This window comes from Embiotoca jacksoni, unplaced genomic scaffold (genome assembly GCF_022577435.1).
Source record: "Embiotoca jacksoni isolate LCO1_2020_lvr unplaced genomic scaffold, fEmbJac1.0.p SCAF_32, whole genome shotgun sequence".
NCBI lineage: Eukaryota > Metazoa > Chordata > Actinopteri > Embiotocidae > Embiotoca > Embiotoca jacksoni.
This window is the reverse complement of record NW_027185384.1, coordinates 933,387-947,909: the sequence shown is the minus strand read 5'-3', so window position 1 is coordinate 947,909 and position 14,523 is coordinate 933,387. Positions and strand designations below refer to the sequence as shown.

At 42.8% G+C, this 14,523-nt stretch overlaps 1 protein-coding gene across 1 annotated transcript in view; it reads right to left on the bottom strand.

The window, feature by feature from the left end:
- The window catches only part of LOC138207526 (protein FAM180A), a 36,812-nt gene extending 23,567 nt beyond the window's left edge, over window positions 1–13,245 (bottom strand). Inside the window, exons 1-2 of the mRNA XM_069164804.1 lie at window positions 11,734–13,245; window positions 10,342–10,411 (exon numbers count right to left, since the gene is read on the bottom strand). The gene's annotated coding sequence lies outside the window, so the exon portion shown is untranslated. The remainder of the gene's footprint in view (window positions 1–10,341; window positions 10,412–11,733) is intronic.
- Between the last annotated feature and the right edge of the window lie 1,278 nt (window positions 13,246–14,523).

Below are 14,523 nucleotides of genomic sequence, written 5' to 3'. Positions count from 1 at the left end.
ACGAACCTTTTATGTTATAAAACAAAACAATACAGGAGCTACATTGTCACGGTCTCTATTTCTGGCGTGGAGGAAAATATAGTTTCTTTATTTTCCACAGTTTCCTGATTGCAAATGCGTTGACAGTGTTCTTTGTATGCTCAATTGCTCCCCGAGTTGCTTTTTTCCTCGTTTCAGTGACGTCTCCGGGCTATCAACGTGGATCAGCCCTGCAGAGAGAGACCAGCCGCTCTACCATTCACATTATTTGCACTCACTACTCTTTTGCGTTTGACAACATAATTATCAAAGCCGGGGCCCTGTGCAATTAAAAGCCAGCGGGTGTTGACAGTGAGGGCTCGAATAGAGGGAACAAAGATGAGACAGGATCTCGCCAAAGGTGTTCTTAGAGGAAAAACTGTCCTACTGTTTCAATGATACTGACAGGGAGTGCAGGGAGGATCATGAACACCGAGTAAATTACAAAAAGTGCCGAGATGATCTAGATGCTCCTAAAATGACCTTTTTCTACCTTCGATATGTGAACACGTGTGGAGAAGAGAGGCTGAGGAAGGAGGTGAGGAGTAGCTTGTAGTCTGTTTCTGGATCCACAAACGCCAACCCTTCAGATTACCTGAAGGCAAGACTGAAGAATTTGAGACAGATGGTCAAATCTCACAGATATTTATACTAATGATGCATTGAGGCGCCTCTCATTAACTAGTAAAGTTGAACATTTCCAGGAAATTTCACACAGAAGCTGCCCTCAAACAGACGTTATTGCCCGGAAGCTAAATTAAACAACTTTACACGCTTAAATTGGATGTTATCATTGGACTGCTTGTGTTTCTAACGGTGATAAAGACTGTCAGGACAACATTAAGGAAGAGGGAGAAATACTATCGGTCGTCTGGTGATTTTTCAGGAGCACAAAAATAACAAAGCCCTCTTTGCAGCGAGCCACAATCACAATCTCTACATCTGTGACTGAACGTAAAGACAGCCACTGCACTGCGACATACGATATCCGTCTATGAAATGAATAACAATCATGGAAGAAAACATGCACAAGGCACGAGGCTACTCGCAACACGACAGCAGCTGGGCACCGGCTCACAGGAAAGACAGATTTACACCAATCAAATGTTAATACAACAGTGACACCCGACACTGTTATTTACTCGCAAAACAGGTGATGATCTGACGGTAAGCGCACACAAAGTCAGAGGAGGATGTTTTGAAAGGCTGCCAACTGTCCAAAAAAAAAAAAAAAAAAAAAAAAAAATTGGGGCGATTAAAATTTTTTGGGAGGGCACTTTTAAAACGCAGCAGCTTAAATAGTGCATAAAGTTGTTGTTTGTGATGTGAAATGAGCCCAAATTAAAATTCATACAGTAATCACCAACTTGTGCCAACGAGAGCAAATAAAAAGCAAAGAAAAGTGTGCACTCATCCTTGTGTGTACAGAAAACCATCTGTATGTGTGAGGAGGAGACAGAAGGACAGCAGGAGACAATTCTAACTATTAACACTCGTATTTACCTCTGAATAGCTTTCTTCTATGCATAATGCGCAAGTTAACAGATAAATCGAAAACAATCACTGCAAGTGTGGAAAAAAAAAAAGGAAAATTCTATTAGCTCCCTGCTTTCGTACGAGCAAACAGTCCTCCGAGGTACTTGTTTATCATCAGGTGACGCTGTCAATTGTTGATTGCGATCCACCAGGCTTTGTTTTCTTTGTTGGCATCATAAAAACATCCGAAATCCGCCTTTGCGTCGCCATTTTCAAGTCCTGTTGCCCTCATTATGGTCCAGCTGCGTCTGTTCGTGTTTACGTCACGTGAGGCCTTTGACCTGCCTCTGACCTAAAACGTAATTTCCGGTCGAATTAAACGTTTGAAACCTAAAATCCACCAAAAAAAAAAAAACTCTCATTGAATTCAAAATATGTTTAGAATATGAACATAATCAACAAAAATAAAATCAAACTTTTTTTTACTTACTCTTTTTTAATTTATAATTGTGAACGTGCAGGTCCTCCACCGACCGCCAGGAGGTGCTGCAGCACCCGGCGCATCCTCACGCTCAGTGTTTCAACTTTATAAGGTGATAATATTGTTGATAATATTGTTTGACAGTTGTGTTTACAGCTTATTCTGCTGCCCCCAGGTGACCAAATGAATAATGATAATATCAATAATAATAATAATTGCGATTGAAACATTCTTTCTTTGAAATGGAACAAAGCTTAATGACCAGTCATTTATTCAATCTACAAATGCAGACATTAGATCATCCAGGCACTGAACTGGGACATAGCCACTGAGAAAAGTTATTGTGTAACAGTCCTGGATGAAATAGGAGAGGTCAGTCAGACTCATTCCACAGGTCAGGTGACTCAGTTCCCAGCAGATAGAAATGTCCTTTGGGTGTGGAGTTATTTAGATAAAGGGACACATACACACACTCACCATATACTGAGATACACACTCAAGGAGGCCTGTTTGTGCATTTAAATAAGTGTCACCTGCGATGTGTGTTAAGCCTGAATAATTGTCTCCCTGCATCTATTTTTATGGTAATATGTGCAACCCTTCTGCGCATTCAACATAAATCAAGAATATAATTTTCACTTTTTAATGAAGAAAAATTACCAACTTGTGGCTGTACAGCTTGTTAGACAAACAAAATGACTGGAGTTCCCGTTGGGCAACACGGCTCTAACCTTTCCAAATGAGCTCTCCATCACATGTAATCAATAATTGTCAGCCCGTGTTCCACCCCGAGAGTGCAGCGCCTTTCAACTACTCCATACTTTGCATCGTTCCACCAAGCCCACCAGTGCCACAGCTACAGATTAATCAGGTGGTTGGTGCCAACAGGAGTGCTCTTAACAAATTATTTAAATGTAAAACACGACAGTCTGTTTTACAGCTGGGTGGAAAATGAAACAGAGAGTCAATACAGGAAGCATTTTTATGAGCAGTCAGCTCCATCTAGATCATATTGATCCTGCCAGGCTCTATCAATCTTATGAGATACTCCATTAGAACATTTGTACGATTTTTAGTTTGCAAACCCGAAGCAGTATTTGTTTACTTCAATGCAAGTCCACACTTCTTACAATGCATTCCCACACAAAAACAGCCCGAAATAAATCTAAATGACAATATCCTTTGGATATTATTTGTCTATTGGCAGTTTTTGAAGAGATATTGTGTATGAAACGGCAGAGTGACAGCTAGAAACAACTGAAAGACATGAAAAGGAAATTAGTGAGGCATTAAAATTGAAATGCTTTGAATATCAAGTCTGCCACAGTCATTAATCATCTTTGTGTCAATAGATCAACTCTCTTTGAGCCTGTTAAATATTGTCATTCATTCATTGTCATTGTCAGTAGTCTTGGCCTGTTTTGTTTTTTTTATCGTCGATGTGCGTCTCCCTTTGAAGCTGATGACTTTTAAAACTTGGATAGAATAAACACACATAATAGTATTCATTTCTCAATACTTACTGAGGAATCTTATCTAGAAGAAGGCCACAAATGATGTGCTTTCTAAACTCAAATTATGTATGCCGGATGCTTATTCTTTAGCGGTGCGGCGTTGACTCCAGCTCGATTTATTTTAAAAAGCATGAACGGTGAAGCGACACCGAAGACCCCGTCAGTCAGGCCGAGCGACCCTTCGGTCTCCGAGACGGTATCTGCTGCTGTCTCACTCAAATTGAAAAGTTTGGGATGTGTTCAGTCCAGGAGTATCGATAAACAGCAACAAATGACCCGCTCTGTGGAGTTAACAGAAGTCGTTTGAGAGGGGAATGCGGTTAGCTGAGCAGCATACGAAGAATTAATTGAAAGTGATGAAATGTCAAATTGGAAACAAGGACGTACACATAATGTGACAAAAGAGCACATAGCCTATGTTAAATTTGACCTACACTCATTTACTGCTGTCCCGGTTAACACGGATATTTGTGGTGCGCTGTAACTGCCAAACATCATAAACTCCTTCTTTGCTTTCACTTTTATTTAGTCAGCAAGAACTCTCTGATCAAACACACACATTAACACACATTTCACACCTGGAAGCTGCCCAGTGGACAACCAGCCTGAGCTTCTGGTCACCGAGAGGCTTCACTGGAGCATCTGGATGTTAAGAGTCTCTCTCATCTTTTACTTTCCCCACACAGATTATCCTGCTGATTCAGGGATCTCTGGACTAATTCCTTTTTTCTTTTTTTTTTTTTTTTTCTAATAGCGTTTTGTATTAGCCAAAGATTGCAATACCTCACTGGGAGGATGAAATAAATCAAACTAAAACAGCAGTCTATTTATTTGTCTGAATTTTATAATTAAGAGAAAAGAGTCACAAAAAACACAAATGTGAACCTCATGTGGGAACGACACATAATGACCGAAGTTGTGATGATTTATCCTCTTGTGACTACAAATTTTCACGGCAATCCATCCAGGAAAAGGTGCGATTTTTCTGTTTGGTGGTGTGATGCTGCCATCCCTTCAAAAGAAAACACCTATCTGACACCTAACAGCCAACACATCAGCCTCCAAACGATGGCTCTCTTTTTGATTGGAGGTAGAGATCCTTCTCCAACACTTCAAACAGCACAAAACAGGACAGAGGCTGCAGAGCAGCTGAGGTTTTACACCTCCCCCTTTTCCCTTATTTTGTTTCTTTTAATCACTCGAAGGTCACCTGTTCCCTCTCCAGGTTCTCCTGAGCTGGTGCTCCTCTGTCAGCATGGTTTGCTCTACTTTTCAATGACCTTCGACCGTCTTGGTCAAAGAAACCACGTTGTGTAGATAACATTGCAAACATCTGTGTAGCAATTTGGGTTCGCCACCGACAGCTGCTGTTTATGTGCAGTTTTTGTCACGCGCAGAGATAAAACGTGTTATCGCGTGAAAGTTAATGATTCACGTAAGGTCGAATGACACGTCATGATTTAAAATTTGATACTCATAAGATGTTTGTGTGACATTAACATCATACATAAAGACTTTCAGGAAATAAGCGGTGTGACCTAAACTGCCAAATCTGTTTGGATGCTGTAGATATTACTTGGAGACACTGTTGGTGGTATTGACCTGAGTAAATATTTTCATTCCTTCAGAAACATTCAGGAGGAAGCTATTTTTATCAGTAGCGGTAAACCTTATGACATATTGATTTAAAAATTAGAACATTTGCTGCTGCTGTTTTTTTTTTTTTAATGCCATTTCTTGGAAATATACAGGGAATTAATTGTGGCAGAAAAATCACAAATAACTTTCTGAAAATTAATATTCAGTCCTCGATCTGGACATGCTACCTCTCCATTTGGTCATCTTAAATTCCTCTTTTTCCTCTTGCTGTTTTTGTTTTACTTCGTCTTATCTCATCTGAAAGCACAGACTACTGATTAACACAAGGAGATTGAAGCCAGTCTCCAATTCTGTCGAAGGAGCCGCTGCACTCTGAAGCTGAAGCGAAGTGAAAATTGCCACCCGCTTCTCAAACTAAAAGTCACACTCTCCCTGTATAGGGAGCATCGTCATTCTTCCCGAGTTATGTATAGGTGTCAATGCAATTTGTTTTTGACGTAGTCCTGGGAAATGATGGTCAGAGAGGTAATGGTGGAGCTGAATGGCCCGGTTCGTGGTGATGGATGTGACACGTGTAAGTCAGAGTGCGGGCTGCGCGATGACTAAGAGGTCTAATCAGCACATCATAAGTCTTGCAGATAGGAAAGAAGGCTGAACACATATCAGCTTTAATAGTCTGCTTATCATAATTATAGCTGGTAATACACGATGCTCTCATGGGTCAGAAATCTACGCAACACTGACGCATTCCCATCATAGTCATATGTGAACCTTTCACTTCATAATGGAGGTCAGGAGTGTAAATAACTGCATTTGCCATCAAATTAACCTTCAAACATTGATTCAAGTCTGCAGGAGCTTCCCAAAGATCCTCAGGATAAATTGTGGGCTTTAACAATGCGCTAAAAAATGTGTAAAAAAAAAAACAACAACCCAGAAACCTACTGCATGCCTGCTGTTCGGTTTTGTCTACCACTTGTAAAGATAATAGCCAGATGGTGGTACTGCGAGGAATTAATGTGAAGTTATTTTAGAAATGAATGGTCTTAAAGGAGAAGCATGGCTGTGAAAATAGAGTCTCATCCCTTCTGTCGGTGTCACTCGCACCAAAGTCCTTTTAAAGTTGTTGTAAAGGGTCAGCTGCATTACTGCTTGGATTATTAGCAGTTGGAGAAAATAACTAACTTCTGTCGTATCCAATTAGTTTCTGTAGTGCATCTTCAAATGAAGCAATACAGGAAGTGTGACTGAAGATGTTCTGTCACCAGCGTTCAGAAGCTCAATGTGCTGAAAGTTTCTTGAATCTCTCGTCAGCCTGAAAGAGAGCCTTTTAATCATCAATCTCAGAGACTTTGATTAAATGAGACTAAATGAAACTGACTCATCATTTTGAGATGCTCAGTCTTAATTTATTACTTGGGTCTGATGTTCCTCTGCGAGACTTAATTTGTCGGAATGTCAAACACAATAAATAGTGGACAGATTAAACATCTGAGATTTCTACATCCAGTCATTATCATCCTGAAGAGATACGTTGTAAGTCGTCATCATCCCACGTGATTATAAAGTGACATGTCAATCTGGGCTCAATCAGTGGAGCTGATAGTTGTGTCCCATCCCGCACACCATACTAAGCTGCTTTTAAGTGACAAAATATATATAATTGAAATAAAAGTAGTATGCCTTCTAAAAAGATTGATGCGGGGTCGACTGTGTCTCCACAACGCAGTGCACCAAGGAAGTAATCGGAGCTGCACAGCATGAAACGAATGGTGGATGGTGGTGAGTGAACTGGAGGAACATCTGGGAGATGAAACATACATCAACACTTTAAAGTGGCAGTGTGACTGACAGCCGTCACAGTAAACGTGACATCATCACACAAGTGATGTAAATATGAAAAACTAGTAGTCCATACGGTAATTTAGCCATTTGGTATCTAATTAGGCAACCCGGTATCACGGCAAAACGTAAAATAGATACGCTGGTCTACTACAGCAGAACGTGAAGTAGACACGCTTCGGCCTGTCTAGGCGGGACAGTTACACGATTTCCTGTGGTGGACTAAAAGGAAACCTACTGCGTGTGTAGAGCCATGTGATTTACAGGGAAATTATAGCTAGAACAAGTGGTTGGGGTTACTAAATAAGCACATGGTTGGAGTTAGGGGAAAAAATATGGTTGGGGTTAGAAAACGAAAAAAACACCTCAACAAAACCATTCTCACCAACTGGATTCAATCCTCATCATCCGACATGGCAGTCCATGACTAATGCCACCACGCCACCCTCCTACCTTATAATACCGCCAAAAAAATGTCCTTTGTATCCTCTGACACTGGGTTGAATTTGGACACAGACCCACGAACAATACAATACGCTGACAGGAAATATCCCCAACATACAGCACATACAGTTAAACCAGTAATGACTGAACTATAACGGCAGGCTTAAACACAGTTCATAATAAATCCAGATCTCATTACAGAAAAGGTGTAAGTATTAAAAACATTCATGCCATGTGAGGTCCTGCAGTTCAAAGCTTGAAGTTTCAGCAAAGTACCTCCAATATTAAGAGGTCTAAATAATCAGCACTCACCAGGGAATTTCAAGTCCTCTTTAACACGGTGCTTCCTGAAGTGCCACAAGTGAATTAACATCATATTTTGCATGTGTTTATTCAAACAAACTTTTCCTTGCAGTCTTTCCTACATAATATTGTACTTATCGCAAGGGCCGAGGCACTTGACCATTAGACAGCAGTCATTTTTTGCTTGATGCACTTTCTTTTTTGCCTTGAGTACTTGATTGCCGCTTTGAATTAAGGAGTTTTCACATTTACTGAGGGGAAATTCACAAAACATACTCTTCATTTTTCCAGATACGTCTGAACAGTTTTACTCTCGTGTACCTGTAATGGACATTTGGAGAATATTTGAAGAAGAAAAAAAAAAAAGAAAATTCATTTCTAATTTGCATATCAGCCATTATAAAGTGATTAACAGTCTTGTAAAGCACCAGCACTTCACTAATAACACTCATAAGCCTCGGTGATGATGACAAGAGCAAAACACTCCAAAATAATGCAATAAAAAGTGTTGCTTTATTTTAAAAATATCAAATATTCCCGGCCAACAGCCAAAACCAGCACATTTAAAAGAATCGCATCAAACCTGAGGCTCCATGTAAAGCAGATGTGCTATAAAACAGCTGACTTGACTGTAATTGCGAAGCAAAATAGTTCATTTCTACCCCGCAGACAACCTTGTTCTGTTAGTTGCTTACAACAAAAGAACCTTTGCATATCCAGCTGCACTCATTTAATCCTAGATTCTCAGCATTCATTCCAGGCAATGGAGGCAAACACTGAGTCGAGATGCAGGAGTGATATTCGTAAAGTGTACTTTAAAAGACTGGAGTAAAGGAAAAGGTTAATAGAGTGCACATAATCTATTCTTCTCAATAGATTGCAACTGAATTACCCTGCGAGCCTGGAGGAAAAGCTCGGTAAAAGAACAAAAGCGAAAATTGGTTTACAGGTATTTGCGCCGCAGTCACTTTGCACAAACACCACTGGAGCGTGACTTCTTTACGTGCTCCTTTTAATTTCTATACACCCCGAGCCTCTGCTATCATTTGGCTTTGACATCGTAATTTCCAGCCCCATCTTTTTGCATGCTGCCGCGGCGCCCATGATACGCACGGCTCCCTCTAATTCCATCGGCAAAGTAAAAGAAAAAGAAGACAGATGCAAACAAGCGTAATCAGTCCCCCTGAGAAGCTTTTTGCTGATGGGTTAAACAAGGGCCCCTGGCTGCCAGCGGCCATTAGCCACCGCAGACCGTGCCAGCTCTGACAGAGCATGGGGATGTTTAGGACTCCGAGATAATTTGAAAAAAGCCCTGTAATTGGCTGCGATCCGTCTGACAGCTGTGAGTGGAAGTCCCTCGGGCCGCCGTATCGATGAATCTTCCTGATTTGAGCCTGAAACCCCGCTACCTTCGGCCGGCAGTATGGGGTGTGTGGATTTCAGAAATCGAATAGTCATTGCTGGAAGCTGCTCAAACTTCATCCTCATTTAAGCTCAGGAGATACTGTCTGTCTTGTGGCGGTGAACAACGGATTGCGGCGGCGGTGGTGGTGGTGGTGGTGCTACATGGGCAATTCATGTGCGGCATCTGCTTTCTCAACAGACACACAAATAATTAACAACCAGCAATTGTATCCTCCTTTAAAGCTGGGATAAGCAGAGTCTTCCACAGTCGCCAAACTCTATGCAGCTGCGAGGGATTCCTGATCAAAGTCAAAGGTGTGGCGGTTAGAGCCGGAGCATCTGAAGCGAATCCAAATCTTATGTCCTACCAGTAAAGATGGCTTTAGTTCTCGTAGAATCCCTCCTCCAATTAAGTGTTTCATTTGTGTGAAAGGTTCAGTAGGCGTCAATTAGGTCAAACTCAAACACGAAAACCCTGCTGACTTACAAAGGGCCATGGTAAATTATACAAATGTAGACAGGAGTGCACACTTTTAATCTCTTCTCACACAATAAAGGTGCTGCACTTAGAATAGCGAAGAAAGAATAATAAATAAATAAAAAAATAGGGGTTGAAGAATCCTGCTTACTTTCTCACTTCCACACGAGTCAAACCAGTGTTGGTCAGATTGTTGGTTTGGAAATCAGAAAAATGTTGATGTGAGAAGGAGGAATTTTTAATTAGACAATTTAACAAACTCATAATTTCAAACAACCTGATAACTAGTCTTTGAACCTGTCATATCTGGGATACCCATGATCGTTTTCTGATATTAACTATACTTTAACTATATAGTTGCAATGTGCCGATTTTGAGAAACACAAGTGTGATAAATAAAAAATAAAACTAGGCAAAAGGGAAGCATAAGCATCTTCACAACCGAGAGACCAGATGTTTCCAGCTGCCGGTTTTCATTTCGAGTGGAAATTTAAGGCGCTGTTGTTTTACTGTTTACTGTTTTTATTGTTTGTTTTACAATTTTCTTGTTTTTCTTGTGTATTTTTTTTTTTTTTTTTTTTTATCTTTGGGATGCATTGTGTGAAAGGTGCTCCATAAATAAAGGATAAATAAAGTTGAATAGAGGTGAAACTGTGAAGTTGCAGAGCCACAAATCAATGAGTGTAGAAGAAGTATGTTTCATGATGTGGAGTCAGTGAAGCAGACGGCGATCACATATAATGGGTGTCCAATGACATGATAGCGGAGTGTCAAGGGCTCACCGGCCGACGAAGTCCTCTTCCTCCTCGGACAGCTCCTGGCCAGCTTAACGGGGCCCCGGGGCACCGTGGACTTGCCGTGCAATAAAAACAGTGCACACACAACAACAACAACCATAATAAACTGCTGACCGTTTAATTATCTGATCAATGCCGTGACATGCAGCTCGTCTGAGGCTGCAGAGAGAACTCATCGCTATTCTCGGCTGCTCTCTTTCCCTCTCTGTTGCAAGGTTTACAGAATTCGGGGGAGATAATTCTCCGTCGTGTTGTCTGAATACAAAAAAAAAAAAAAAAAAAATACTTTTTGTTGTTTGTCCAGAGTGTGGCGTCACAAGAGCCGGGCTACTGAACGGCTGTATTCAGAAGTGTATTTGTGTCTGAAGGGCATTAATGTGCTTACTGTGCTGCTCTTAATGAGGCAGCACTCTGCCACGGAGGCCACGGCGGCTCCTTGATGATTAAGCTCCTGAAACGTTCCCTCTGTCATATTGTTGCATTTCTTTAACAGTGCGCTCTCTCTCTCTCTCTATTACGACGACGGCCTTCTTTGTTCTGTGACACTTTCTTTGTGTCCTTTTCACACTGCGAAGGCCACAAACATCAGAAAGTCCTATTAAAGCAGAAGGGAAGACTCTCTATTACTTAAACGCGACGGATAACAGGAAGGAGAGCGAGAGAGCCTCAGCGGAGCCCGTCCCTCTGATTCAGTCCTCCGCGGCTGTTAGTAAGACGGAGGAGAGGACGGAGACACGCTGTCATCAACGGGCAAGAAGAGAGATGATCATAATGTGTGGCAGCTTGGCAGCTGCTGACATTACTCAGAGGGGCAAACACAAGTGGAGACATTAGCCCCGTCGTTATAGACTCCGTCTTAGCCTCAAGTGCTACCTGCGCTATTAGTCACTCAGTTCCCTCCATCACTGTGCCACAGACAGACAAACAGCGCCTTGAGAAAATAAATGAATCAATAGGAAAAACAAAGACGATCTTTCAGAGATTTCGCAGCACCACGGGCTACGCAGCTACTCCATCTGGAGACACAGAGGGTACGGTGTCCTCATTCACAGTGACTAAGGGAAATGGATGATAGAAGTCCTTCTCAAGTCTTTGAGAGGGTTTTGGTGCAACGGGTTGGCCCGGGAAAAGTTCACAACAGCCCCTTTTTAAAGTTGCATTAACTGATTTCTGGGCATTAAAAGCAGAGAAAGTGTAAAAGAAGCCAGCAGACGCGGAAGCCAGCGAGCCAGCTGTCGGCTGTTCGTTGCTGGGCAAGTCTTTCTGCCTATAACTGGGCAGATGACACAGAAGTGTTCAGTTAAATGTAGCATAAAAACAACCCAACCAAACAGCGAGAGCTCTCTGCCGCTGTACAGGGTGCAGAGCTTACGTTACCTCACATCCCACCCCTTTCTTCACGTCTTCAACCGTCCCTCTTGCAGGAAATCGGCAGACTAAAGCCACGACGTGATCGGCACCAGCGTTGTTGTCTCTGTGGCGAGTGAGCTCGACAGATACTGAAAGGAAAAACACCTCCACAACCTGCATTGTTAACCCCAGACACAGCAGGAACCACGGACTCACGCCCCTTCACACCAAAATCCTCACCCCCGCCATCAACATGTCACGACAGAAAAATAAACGATATTTGAAGCGGTTGGCACGTCACCTCGCTCCTCAAATGTCCAATTGCGGTGACAGGAGCGCGAGTCGGCCACTTTAGCTTTCTCTCTCCGTCGGGACGGGAGCGTAACTCGGGGCGGTCTGTCGCAGCCTGAAGCGCCGGCACTTCAACGGGTGATTGTCCGAGACGCCTCCCTGCACACGATTGGTTCTCCAGCGCCGGCGTCCCCGGTGATCATGCAATTGCCCTCCTCGTTCTAAGATGTTGTTGAGCAGCAATTCAACACTGCGACCCTGTCTGCAAACTCCATGAAAGTAGAGAGAAGCTACAAACCACATATTGTAAAATATGTCTCCAGAAAAAAAAAAAACAGCAAACATTTCTCAATCAATACTCGACCCTTCATTTCACATTGAACTTCCGTGAAGGACAACTTTAACTTTAACCTCCACAAAAATCGAATAAGTGAACACAACCTATTTAATTGCACGTTGCCCCGGCCTACTGATTGAAAAATTAACCTGCAGCAGATTGTCTTGTACTTATTACAGGACCAGCGCAGGTAGCCCAGAGGTGTCGGTGGTTCACTGCAACCATGGTTACCTGTAACTGTGGAGGGTGGGAGTTGAATCTGCAAACAGAGCAAGTGACGATGGATTAGTTGGGTAAATAGCAACAGGACATTATCCCTTGTGTTGTATTTATTGTCTTTTTGAACATTGATATTGATTCATGCTCATATTCCTATAAGGTGTAGCTTTGTGTGTTTATCTCCAGTAGTCTGCACAGAAAGCAGCCCGGTAGATTCAATGTGCTCAGCCATCATAACAGTAATAATGAATCTGCGTTTAGTTCCAATTAAAATGTTCCTAATGGCGTTGCGGTTCCATCGATTTTCACTACAAATGGCCGTTCGGCCGAGAACTTCTGCACCGAGGCGTCGAGTGGGAGTTTGGACGGCGGCTCGTCGCACGAACAAAGAAGGGCTGATAAGTAAATAGCCCGTAACAGATTTTATGCTTGTGCATGTGTGTGTGACCATGTCAGATCACAAGCGCCTGCTTTTCAGAAGCCTGCTGCTGCCTTCAATATCTGCTCAATGGACTTCAGAGACACCGGTGATGATGGAAATCTCCAGCCAGCTGTGCCCTCCATGCTTCCACCTCCTGTTTTCCTGCAGCTGCAGAGACCTGGAGAGGGTTCGGGGGATCAACGCGATCATCGCGTCTATTTGACAGCTGACAGGCGGTGGAAATTCAGATTCCTCCCAGTTTGAAGACGAGCTCCTCTCCTGTCCTACACACGATGTAGAGGAGTTGAAAATGCACTTTAATTAGTTTCTCTTTTCAGTTTTGTATTTGCAACTTTCACTTATTATCCAAGGTGTATTTGTATTAATTGTATCTAACTGAGCTGCTTCTTTTATGTTGTTGCTTTTACTTCCTGTTTCTCGGGGAAGTGTCCCTGCTGTACCCCCCCCCCCCCCTATATACCTCTCAGGCTACTGTAGCTCCCTCTCTCCAAATCACAGGACAAGTTATATTGTGTTTATCTTTGTCCTCTGCAGGAACAAATGATGGAGAAGCAGTCCCGTGTGTGTGTGTGTGTGTGTGTGTGTGTGTGTGTGTGTGTGTGTGTGTGTGTGTGTGTGCCACCTTTGATGAAGCCCCACTTACACCCATTACACACAGACACAGGAACACACTTGCGTGCCACCTACACACGCACACACACGCTCGCACTTTATTATCCGAGCGTACAACTTTTCCCTGAGCTTTGACTGACAAATGAGTCAGTGGACAAAGCCAACAACAGAAAGCCATTCACCCAGAGGCAAACCAAAATGTTAACAGAAGACGCTTCAGACAGATACACAAACGCTCGACTCCCCACAAAGGCCCCGCAGTACGATCCACCCGGATAACCGTGCAGCCAGCAAAAGAAACACGGGTCTCCGTCCTCTGCCGAGCTATCGCTTAAGAGCCTCTTATTTTTGCCCCGTGTACTTCAGAGTCACGACTAAATACACAAACCAACACTTGGCTCCTGCAGTCACGCAGGTTTACAGCCACTTCATGCGCTCTCACAGTGCATGCGGAGGATATACGGCCCCGCCGGAGGCTCCGACGCTCAGCGTGTCCCTTTCAAAACATTATCCGTACAGCGCTGGCGATTCATCTTAAAAAAAAAAACATACGCTAGCTTGGCTTTGTAATTAATAACTTTGCTCGCGAGGTGTAAAGGTACAGTCGAGGAAGAAACAGGGAACACGCATTTTCTTATCTCATTGGATTTTTTTTTGGGGGGGGGGGGGCTGCGCAGTCAGAAGCCTCCCAGATGTTAATTTGGATGATTTCTATTCTCGCCGCGTGCGTCATTTTCAGCGGAACACAGCCGGTCGCCGCAGCTCCTAAATTGAGAACATTGCATTTGTGCGTTTTGGCAATTGTGAAGAGACTCGACTTGTCACAGCTGAAGTTTCTAAAATGTAAGCAGCTGTGGAGAAATATTGTCATGTTATCCGTCAAGCCACCTGGCGCGTCAGAAAACGGATTTATTTT